This window comes from Aquarana catesbeiana, linkage group LG01 (assembly GCF_042186555.1).
Source record: "Aquarana catesbeiana isolate 2022-GZ linkage group LG01, ASM4218655v1, whole genome shotgun sequence".
Taxonomy (NCBI): Eukaryota; Metazoa; Chordata; class Amphibia; order Anura; family Ranidae; genus Aquarana; species Aquarana catesbeiana.
In genome coordinates this window covers 238,701,390-238,713,168 of record NC_133324.1, presented here as the reverse complement: position 1 = coordinate 238,713,168, position 11,779 = coordinate 238,701,390, and the positions used below count along the sequence as shown (strand labels likewise).

The window sequence follows — 11,779 nt, the reverse complement described above, 5'->3', positions numbered from 1 at the left end:
GCCTGCAAGCATCTCGAACATATCTCCTTTAATATTTAAATGCTATTATTTTCATGTTTTTTTTGTATTTATAATTAATATTTAAACTTTTTTTTTGTTTTTATTTAATTTGTCTGCCAATTATGTTAGTGTTGTATTAAAATAAAAATGCAGCGCTCTGGAGGATTTACCTACATACCTTGCTTTTTCTCCTTCCCTTTTTCTGGCAACGCTGTTCACTTTTACCTTACTGGCTTTTTGATTATATGTTAACGCGTGGTGTAAACAAGACAACAGACAAATATAGAGATACATTTATTTGATTCTGATTGTTCTCATACCACTTGAGAATGGCAAATACATTTCCTTTATGCTATGTTAAATACAGAGGCTATTGTTACTGTGCCTGTGTGTATGATGCCTTGTTGTAACACTGTTGCTGATGACACCCAAATACCTGTACTGTGTATAACTGTTGTAAGAAATAAAGGCTTTATTGTACTTGTAAATGACTTTACAATGCTTTGCACCAAAATCATAATTTTAGTAACATTTAACAAATAATAGAGTATTTTTTTTAATTAACACTGATGAAAGGTAAAAAAAAAATAAAAAACTTTTTCCTAGTTTTTATTTATTTTTTTCATCTATATGATCTATTTCTTCATCAATCTTTCATTTTGCAAGACAATATCACTAAAAGAAAGCATTGATTATTCTAAAAAAAAAAAAAAAACATGCCGTTTGTATTGCCGTTTGTACCTTTTTATTTTTTTTAAAGCAATGACAAAATTATTGATAAATCAATAGACCCATAGCAGAAATGTAAAAAATGCTCTGGTCCATAGGGGATGTACAAGTGTGAGAGCTTAAGTGGTAAATATTTGTAAATTTGCTGTTTTTATCAATGCCTAGGGGTGATGTCACGTGTGTTGTGACGTAATGCGTCGGGAGGAGCTGGGTGACGTCACTTCCGGTTACGGTAGAGACTGGAAGGTCTGTGTTTTGATTTTAACGGAAGATATATCCATGCCCGTTATTGCTTGTCACATGTGAGTTACTATTTTTTAATAAATTCTATATATGAAAATACTACACTATAAGGATTTATCTTCTTACATAATGACACCACCAATTAGAGGAGAGTGCAACTCCAATGAGAGGAATCATTTGCATTCACATGGTCTTAGGGCCAGTTCACACCACCTGCAGTCCAGTGCGTTTTTTTCTGAATCAAAACGCATGTAAAGTAGGTTACATTGTTTTCAGTGGCAGATTTCACACCAGTGCTTGCAGTTCCAGAAAAAAAAAAGTAAAACATGCTGCATTTTTCCTGCACTGGACTTACTGAAATGTTGTAAAACGCATAAAAAATGCACTGGAACAACGCACCCAAACCCATCAAAAATGCACTGGAACACACATGTCCTTATTTAAGGTTAAGAAAAAAGAGGGGGAAATAATGCACTAGACTGCACCAGAAACGCTTCAAAAACGTGCATGCAGAAAAGCATCTGGAACGCATCCAGATCGCGCTTCTATGGTGTGAACTGGCCCTAAAAGTGATACACTATTGATCAGAGGAGATAGAAAAATACAGCGAGAGAGGAATTATTTACTGTACATCTAAAATGTTGTCAAACACACAGTATATGGTCTTAGGACTGAAGTAAGCTGCTAGCACACACAGTGTGGATTACAGATGGTGTATGGGAGCGTGATCACACCACTTAGAATGTTTATTGTATTTGCACAATTATCATCACTGGATTTATTCTCTACTTACTCTATTGGTAGAGTGTTTGTAATGTTGTAATCATATGCAATTAAGTTATTTGGCTATCTGTTTAGTTCTGGAAAGTGTATGTTTGTACGAACCAATAAAGTTTTTCTGACAAAAAAATGTGATTCCAATGTAGATTTCGAATGGAGAAAAAAAGGGATATGAGAATTGGAAATGTAAAAGGTACTGCCAACATCCTTGTATGAATAGAATAGGAGGAAATATGCAATCAGTACATAAAAAGGTCGCCCCTTAGGACTTTTTAGGCAGAAAAATATAAAAAGTAACAATCTGTAGAAAATGCACATAGGTGCTAGCTTTATTAATTATAGAAAAAATAGTATAGGTACAAAATTCACTTTAAAATACATCAATCAGTCAATCATATACAAGGTAAAAGTATCAACCCAAAGCTCACAATACACTGCCTAAATCAAGTTGAGGTCAGACGGATAGATTTACAGCATACATCCCGACATGTTTCGGAGATTCACATTGATATATAATTTTCCTTCATCAGGGAAATTACAGTTGGGTGATTTGATCCTTATCTGCCAACAATTACACTTTACACAGTGTTCTATATCAAGACTAGTGATACTTACATAGATAAAATTCGTTATAAATCATAACAGGGTAAAAACAGTGATGGAGGGAATACAGGCTGGCTGACAAGTCCACAAAAATAGAGGTTGGGCAGTCATGGATCTAGGGCCAATCACTGCAGCGCATCCACAAGAAACGCCTGATTGAAAGCTGAACAGCCAAGATGTACTGTATAAGAAAATTATACACAGAGGATATATTGAATTAGTCCTACATGTAACATGAGGCGGCATGGCTCCCTGACGTTTTGGCTTGTCTGACTATTCGTTCCGGGTTCCTGAACTCTGGCTATGTTTTGACTACGTTTACTCTATTTACCTTTTTTATTATTGTTAAACAAGTGAGATTTAACTGTACTTCTATCTCAGCCTGATTCATGGTTTCTGACAGTAGACGAAGGCCATGAATTCAGAAGTTGCAGTCAATCCACTTGTTGGTAATATTTTTTCCAGATTGGATGAGCAGGATCAACGCATGGATCCTTCCCCAGGCATTTCCCACAGTCAGAAGCAAAGTAAATTTTATGATATCTTTGCTTTTGGAGAGAGCCTTGGCCTAGGCAAACCCTCTATGGGAGACACAAAAAACTGTTGTCTCGAGTTACCCTGAGTTTGTGGGGTATTTGACTACTGGTATTTTGACTTTCTACTTCTGCTGCCAAGTGCCTCATGTCCATCAAACAGAGTATGAGAACTGTTGCTGATTACGCCATTGAATTCCGTACTCTGGCAGCAGAGGTTGTTTGGAACAATGAGGCCCTCGTGGCTGCTTTTTCTCATGGTCTCTGGAGAATTTAATCACGTATGCCATCCTTATTGTCTCCAGACTCAGAAAAAAGACTCTCTTTTAAGGAGCGCTTGTGGAAGACTCCTGTATATTTGTCTCCGAGCTTTGCAGTCCCACCCTTGCCTCCCTCACCTCCCATGCCTCCTGGTACCGAGTCGGTCAGTGAAGCTGAACCCATGCACTTGGGCTTCACAAGTCTCTCTGCGGATGAGAGAACCCTTAGGAGGATGGAGAGATTGTGCCTTTAATGTAGCCAGGAAAGTCACTTTTTGAAGTCTTGTCCTACCTGTCCAGGGAACGCCCGAACCTTGAGGTCCTGTCACGGACAGACCTTAGGTGGCGTTGTTTCGTCCATAGTTATCCAGAAGGATAAGCCCCTGGTTTCGGTTACCCTTTCTTGGGCTGAGTCGTCCTTCGAGATACAGGCTCTAATCGACTCTGGGGCTGCTTGCCTGTTCATTGATGCTGCCTTTGTATCAAAGCACTCGATTCCGCTGCAGCTGCGTGACACTCTACTTGCCATTGAGGCTCTTGATGGGAGACCTCTACAGCCTGCTCATGAGACTGTTCCATTGTCCATGGCTGTAGGGGCTCTTCACCATGAGATAATCCAATTCCAAGTTATTTCCTCACCTAAGTTTCCGCTGGTTATTGGTTATCCTTGGTTACAGAGGCACAACCCCTCTATTGATTGGCTCCGTGCTGAGGTTCTTCCCTGGTCACTACAATGCAGTAAGACATGCTTCCAGAAGGTAGTCGAGGTCCTGCTGGAGGAGTACCACGATTTTAGTGATGTCTTTGACAAAGGTCAAGCCGGTAGTTTGCCTCCACACTGGTTGTATGATTGCGCAATTGACCTTCAACCTGGTGCCATACCCCCTCATGACCGGGTTTACCCTTTGTCGGTCTTGAAGGATAAGGCCATGGAGGAGTATGTTGCAGATGCACTTTCTCGAGGTTTCATCCACAAATCCTCATCTCCTGCTGGTGCTGGTTTCTTCTTTGTGAAGAAGAAGAGTGGTGAACTGAGACCTTGTATTGATTATAGGGGTCTCAATCATTTCACGATGAAGAATGCCTATCCAATTCCTTGACTATGAAGTATTTGACAGACTCAAGGGACAAACGGTTTTCACAAAGCTTGATTTGAAAGGGGCATACAATCTCGTGAGGATTAAGGAGGGCGACAAGTGGAAAACTGCGTTTAATACCAGAACTGGCAATTATGAGTACCTCGTAATGCCTTTTGGCCTTTTGTAACGCCCTGGCAGTTCTCCAGGAATTTATTAACAATGTCCTCCGAGATTGTGGTGGTCTCGACAATATCCTCATATTTTCCAAGTCCCTGGAGAGCCACCACACAGATGTCTGTCGTGTGCTTCAGAAACTAAGAAAGAACATTCTCTATTGTAAATTGGAGAAGTGCAAATTCCATCTTGAACAGGTTCAATTCCTGGGTTATGTCATTTCCACTGCTGGTTTTTCGGTGGACCCAGAGAAATTTCAGCAGTCCTAAAGTGGCCCCGACCTATAGGTTTACATCCTTTGCAGCATTTTCTTGGCTTTGCCAACTATTATCGGAAGTTTATCCGTAACTTCTCGTCTCTGGTCAAGCTCTTGACTGATATGACCAGAAAGGGCGGTAACCCACAGTGTTGGTCTCCAGAGTCCATTAAGGCCTTTGAGAGTCTCAAGGCTGCCTTTGTTTCTGCTCCTGTGTTGGCACATCCTGATCCTACATTACGTTTTATCCTTGAGGTTGATGCTTCTGAGACTGGAGTTGGCGCCCTTCTGTCTCAACGTCCTACCTCTGAGAGCGCTATGCATCCTTGTGGCTACTTTTCCCAAGAAATTGTCACCGACGGAGTGCAATTACGAGATTGGTGACAGAGAGCTGTTAGCGATTATTTTAGCCCTGAAAGAATGGAGACATCTCCTCAAAGGTACCACTGTGCCGGTTCTCATTCTTGCTGACCATAAGAATCTCACATTCTTGTCTGAGGCTAAACGCCTCTTTCCCAGAAGGGCGCGATGGGCTCTTTTATTGTCTAGTTTCAATTACATGGTCTCATTCTTACCTGGTACTAAGAATGTAAGGGCTGATGCAAGAATGTATAGTCTCCATACTGCCGTGCTCCAGACTTACCATTCTCCCAAGGCTGCTGGCCACCCTGGGAAGAATCAACTCTTTTGGGCCATTTCCCAACAATTTTGGTGGCCTAGTCTATGTGCTGATGTAACTGCCTTTGTAGCTGCCTGTTCCGTGTGTGCTCAAAGTAAGACTCCACAACATCTTCCAGTGGGCCTCCTACAACCCAATGGAGAGAGGCTCTGGACCCACCTGTTTATGGATTTCATTGTGGAGTTACCCATCTCCCAGGGCAACACAGTTATACTTATGGTGGTTGATCGGTTCTCAAAAATGTCTCATTGTATTCCAATTGAGAAGTTGCCCACTTCTAAGGAACTGGCTTCCATTTTTGCTCGGGAGATCTTTCACTTACATGGGCTACCCAAGGTAATTGTCTTAGACAGGGGTAGTCAGTTTGTGTCCCGGTTCTGGTGAGCTTTTTGTGCACAGTTGGGAATTCAGATTGCTTTTTCCTCTGCGTATCACCCACAGTCTATAGGGGCCGCAGAACGAGCGAATCAGTCCTTGGAGCAATTCCTACGTTGCTATATTTGATATTTCTGATCATCTTAACAACTGGTCAGACCTCTTACCGTGGGTGGAGTTTGCTCACAATAGTGCCTTGAATTCTGCTTCCCGATTGTTCCCGTTTATGGCGAACTATGGTTACCAACCTTCCATGTTGCCTGACTCATTTGTTTCGCAGAGTATTCCAGTGTTAGACGAGCATCTCAGTGGTCTTCGTTCAAATTGGGCACAAGTCCAGGAGGCTTTGCGACATGATAATGATAGGTACAGACTCCAATGCTGACCGCAGACGCCTGCCTGCGCCTTCCTACCAGGTTGGGGACAGGGCCTGGCTGTCATCTCACAACCTCTGACTTCGTGTTCCCTCTCTGAAGTTCTCACCTCGGTTTATTGGGCCTTTGCGTATTCTTCGCAGGATTAACCCAGTGGCTTACGCATTAGACCTTCCTTCTAATATGCATATCTCAAATGTATCTCATGTCTCCTTATTAAAACCTTTGGTCTGCAACCGCTTTACCGCCTCGGTACCTTGTCCTCACCCTGTACAGGTTGAGAACCATGAGGAGTATGAAGTACAGTCCATTGTTGACTCCCGTAGGTTCCGTGGGCTCATACAGTACCTGGTGAATTGGAAAGGGTACGGTCTGGAGGAACGCTGTTGGGTCTCATCCTCGGATGTACATGCCCCTGTCCTCCACCGTGATTTCCGTAGACGTTTTCCCCCGCAAGCCTGGTGGTCCTCCGAAGGGAAGAGGTCATTGAGGGGGGGTACTCTCAGGGCTGGGCTCAGCCCTTACTTCTCTGAGCTGGCTACTCAGCTGTTGGCTAATTGCTAGCTCCTATTTCTCCACAGTGACTCACCTGTTGATGATATCCTGCTCGTCAATCCTGCCTACTTAAGCTGTCCAGCCCAGATGATCTCTGCCTTTGCCTTGGTCACATCTCTAGAGACGCTCTCCTGTGTTCCTGTTAAAGACTTGCTTGGCTGACATTCCTTCTGGCTCCAGATCCTGCTTGCTGTTCTACTACCCTCATCTCTGGCTCCCTGACGTTTTGGCTTGTCTGACTATCCGTTACGGTTCCTGAACTCTGGCTATGTTTTGACTATGTTTACTCTGTTTACCTTTTTTATTATTATTATTAAACAAGTGAGATTTAACTGTACTTCTGTCTCAGTCTGATTCATGATTTCTGACAAGCATACACGTATGGGATAGGCTCCACCCCTTGCCCAATCAGGACTGGTTATACTATATATAAATGAGTCACCTCCCCTAGGTGGCATTCTCGTAACTACAGTAAAACCTTGGTTTGCAAGCATAATTCGTTCCAGAAACATGCTTGTAATCCAAAGCACTTGTATATCAAAGCATTTTTTTACAGGGTATAAAAGAGAAGAGAGGCACCTCTAAGTGTAGCAATAAGTTGCTAAATGTTGTACCTTCATTAAATGTAACCATATTGCTACACTTAGAGGTGCCTCTCTTCTCTTTTATACCCTGTAAAAAAATGCTTTGATATACAAGTGCTTTGGATTACAAGCATGTTTCTGGAACGAATTATGAAGAGCCTCTAAGTGTAGCAATAAGTTGCTAAATGTTGTACCTTCATTAAATGTAACCATATTGCTACACTTAGAGGCTCTTCTCTTCTTTTTTTATACTCAGCTGTGACATGACACTACTCTTATATCAAGACATCGCTTGTATATCAAGGCAAAATTTATTAAAACATTTTGCTTGTCTTGCATAACGCTCTCAAACCAAGTTACTCTCAAACCAAGGTTTTACTGTATACTCAAATGCGAAGCCCATAAGGGAGGGAACTGTATTCTGTCAAGCTTATGCATCAGGAAAGGAAAATTACCATCAGGTAAGTATAACATTTTCCACTTTCCTGACACAAGCATGACAGCATACAGGTAATGGGATGTAGCAGGCCCAAAAAAAACCCACAAGGGAGGTGATGCTGAAAAATGTTATTAGTTATTAGCTCCGGCCAAGACCCAATGCTGCCAGGCCTCTCGTTGAGTGATGCCACTGTTCTTTTGGATGCTGCTAGCCATATTTTTACCCCACCTGGGATGATGAATAGGTTTTCTACCCTCCTAAAAGAGGCTGTCCTCTGTACAGTTGTGCTCATAAGGTTACATACCCTGGCAGAATTTATTATTTCTTGGCCATTTTTCAGAGAATATGAATGATAACACAAAAACTTTTCTTTCACTCATGGTTCATGTTTGGCTGAAGCAATTTATTATCAAACAACTGTGTTCACTCTTTAAATCATAATCACAAGAAAAACTACCCAAATGACCCTAATCAAAAATTTACATACCCCATTTCTTAATACCGTGTATTGCCCCCTTTAACATCAATGACAGCTTGAAGTCCTTTGTGGCATTTGTGGATGAGGCTCTTTATCTTCACAGATAGCTCACTCAGAAGCTCAATTGTGGTCTCATCACTCCAAATTATTTTGTGCCAGAAGGTTTGAGGTTTGTCTCTGTGCTGTTTGGTGTATTGTAAGCAGGAAACTTTGTTGCATTTGCATAGTAAAGGCTTTCTTCTGGTGACTCGACCATGCAGACCATATTTCTTCAAGTGCCTCCGTATTGTGCATCTTGAAACAGCCACGCCACATGTTTTCAGAGAGTTCTGTATTTCACCTGGAGTTATTTGTGGGTTTTTCTTTGCATCCTGAACAATTTTCCTGGCAGTTGTGGCTGAAATTTTAGTTGGTCTACTATGGTTTGGTTTCAACAGAACCCCTCACTTTCCACTTCTTGATTAGAGTTTGAACACTTCTGATTGGCATTCTCAATTCCTTGGATATCTTTTTATATCCCTTTCCTGTATTATACAGTTCAACTACATTTTCCCACAGATCCTTTGACAATTCTTTTGCTTTCCCCATTACTCAGAATCTAGAAACATCAGTGCAGCACTGGATGAAAGATGCAAGGGTATGTCAGGAGTCCAGAAACTCATTGACCCTTTATACACACTCACTAATTACAAGTAAACAGATCACAGGTGAGGATGGTTACCTTTAATAGCCATTCAAACCCCTTTGTGTCAACTTGTGTGCATGTTATATTTCTAAGAAATGGCTTGTTTAATTTTGGGAGATATTGCGACAGTGTCCTTAATACCACCCTGTCCGGAAAGTGGCAATAATAAGGTTTACATCCTAAGGCTTGAATGATTGATACTCTTCTCCCTGATGTAATGGCAGTAAGGAAAACTGCTTTCATTGTTATATACCATAATGAGATTGTTTGATCCCCCGCGAAAGAAGGTTGGGACAACATATCTAGTACTATCTGTAAGTCCCATGGAGGAAACGAACAAACCAGTAGTCAGAAGAATAAAAGTTAACACCTGATTGGTTGGTCTACAAGATAGATAGAACAACAGCTTGCGTTTGTCCTAAGAACTTGATTAATAGACAGGACCTCCCCTGGATATTTTAAGCAATGCTGTATTTCTTATGAGCTAGAATTAAAAGCAGCACGTTATGATCTGAAAATAAAAACAAAAGTAATGTGCAAATACAAATGTTCTGCTGGAAAATAAAGGCTTGGTGTGAGGCACAATGCAGATAATCTGGTACATGAATAATACATACAACAAAGACAATGCAATAAATTCTCCCAACCTAGGAATGCTTTTTCATTTTTACAGAAAAATGATGTTCTGTACATGTATTTTTTGTTTGCAGACTGATGATGGCAGGGGTTCCCACAATTTCAAACAAGCCCAGTGGTGGGTAATAAATATATATATATATATATATATATATATATATATATATATAACAGTAAAATCTGAGTACTTTGTGCATGTCCACAGCCAGTGTCAGGACACACTTCTTTATCACCAAAGACAAGAAGGACAAAGTGTGCCATACCCCCTACCCCCTTGAACTACTTTTGCAACATGGGTTGCATGTCCTTTCCTTTTTGCGCCCCCTCCTGCTAAAGTACCCAAGGTGGCTGTCTCTTCTGCCTACTGTTCAGGCCTGGCCCTGTCCACAGCCTTCATTTGCAAGGTCATAAAATAACCCTTGAGTCTGCAAAGTTAAAGTGGGGGTCCACCTATCTATAGTTTTTTTTTTTTTTTTAGTTCATTCACAAACTTTTCTTCTCAGCATTACATACTCACATATTGTGTGTAATATGTCCGCCTGTGTCAGATTTCGTCGGAAAGAATAACTTATATTATTCACTGCAGGCGGTTTCCATCTTCATTGTGGGCATTTGAAGCCCACAAGCATTTATTTCCTGGATGTGGTGAATGCTGTGCTCCCAGCATTCACCGCTCGTTCCCGCACATGCTCAGTGGCATCCTGAGAAGCCTGAGACTAGCTTCCAGGAGTCTGGGAGAGGCTAGAAACACGCCTACTCCCACGGGAGGAGAACCAGGAAGTGCAAAGAAGAATAGAAAAATAAAAGGTAATTACGGCGATTTAAATTTTTTTAAACGGCATGTCAGCATCTAGGCAAGGAAGAGAATACATACAGATATTGTTCAAAATTTGGGTGGAACCCCACTTTAAAGCAGTATCAAACCCAAAAACAAAAATTTATTATATTACAGCTTCCTAATTCTTAGATGTGATGGTTGCATTGGTTTTCTTGACTTATTTTATTTTTACCTGGTGATCTGCCCAATAAGCCTTTTGTCTTTCAACAGAATAAGCTGCCCTGCAAATGTATCAGCTAAGAGTGTAAAGACAAACCATTTACCACTGACAGGATTGTTTACAATGATCAGCATGTATTTATTTATGTAAACCCAAAAAGAAAAAGAAAACTTTTGCTGTAACTACTTATAAAGTGTTCGCTTCAGTTTGTCTTCAGTTTGTTAGTGCATCTAAATCTGCCAGTACATCTTCCACTCCCCTTCCCCCAACTGACAATGCTGCTGTCCAATGCTGCCCCCTGTGCTCCTTCTTCCAGAGTGGAGGCACTCTAATACAGGAGGCGTGTTACCAGCCAGATTACCAAGTAAAAACAGAGGGAAAAAAGCCTAAAAACAGAAAACTAATGCAGACACATATAATGATTGGTAAGCTGCAATATATTACATTTTTGTTTTTGGGTTTAATACTGCTTTAAGGAACAGAAAGACAATGAGAGAAAGAATCATAAAAACAAACATGAGAGGGTAACACTGCCAGGGAGTATATATGTGTGTGCAAAACTGAGGAGCAGAGTAAAGAGGTGTTGCATGAACCATGATAGGGTAACCTTGTCTGTTTGCAGGAAGCTTCCAGTACTACTTACATAAAACAGGAGGCGATCGTCCACAAAAGAGAACATTGACTGAGGGAAGGACCAGAGATGGGAGCATACTCACTGAAGGTGTAAACAGACTAAATGGGTGCAAGAAGCCTCCAGCGCTCTTGTTTATATTATATACACGAATATAGAAAGCAGTGGCAGCTGGTGTTTTTTTTTTGGGGAGAGGCAAACAACCACCCATCAACCCCCCCCCTGAGCGACACCCACCCCCCACTGTTTGCACTTGCCCTATCGGCGACTGTGGTGGCAGGTATCAGGCAGAGTGGTGCAGCGGCTCTGTGTCCTCTCCTCCATGTCGGCTTCCAGCTCCTCCTAGGCGTCTTAACAGAAAAGTGACCCGCCACGTTATAAAGTCCGTGGGAGCTCCTGCAGCTATACCGTCCACCGGCGACTGGCACTAGACCCTGTCTGTACCCCCTTTATATCCCTTTATATAGGGCCCCCAAGGGGTTCCAGAACCTGCCACCCATTTTCAAGGCTCCCCTCCCTATCAGTCACAAGGCTCCCCCAAAATCACGAGCCCCTGACATGAGGGAGACTTGAAACTCCTGCTGCTGTGCTCCCATGGTTATTGTATATTTAAGTTGGTTTAACTGTCTATGGTGATTTTGTGTGAATCGTATTTACAATTATATTAAAACCACGGCCAATTTTGTTC

General features: G+C 41.6%; 1 long non-coding RNA gene across 1 annotated transcript; it reads left to right on the top strand.

Moving 5' to 3' along the window:
* Positions 1–539: 539 nt before the first annotated feature.
* LOC141127432 (uncharacterized) lies at positions 540–11,307 on the top strand. The gene is made up of 2 exons (XR_012241557.1): positions 540–1,031; positions 11,083–11,307. It is a non-coding gene; the product is annotated as an uncharacterized lncRNA (long non-coding RNA).
* The last annotated feature ends 472 nt before the right edge of the window (positions 11,308–11,779 follow it).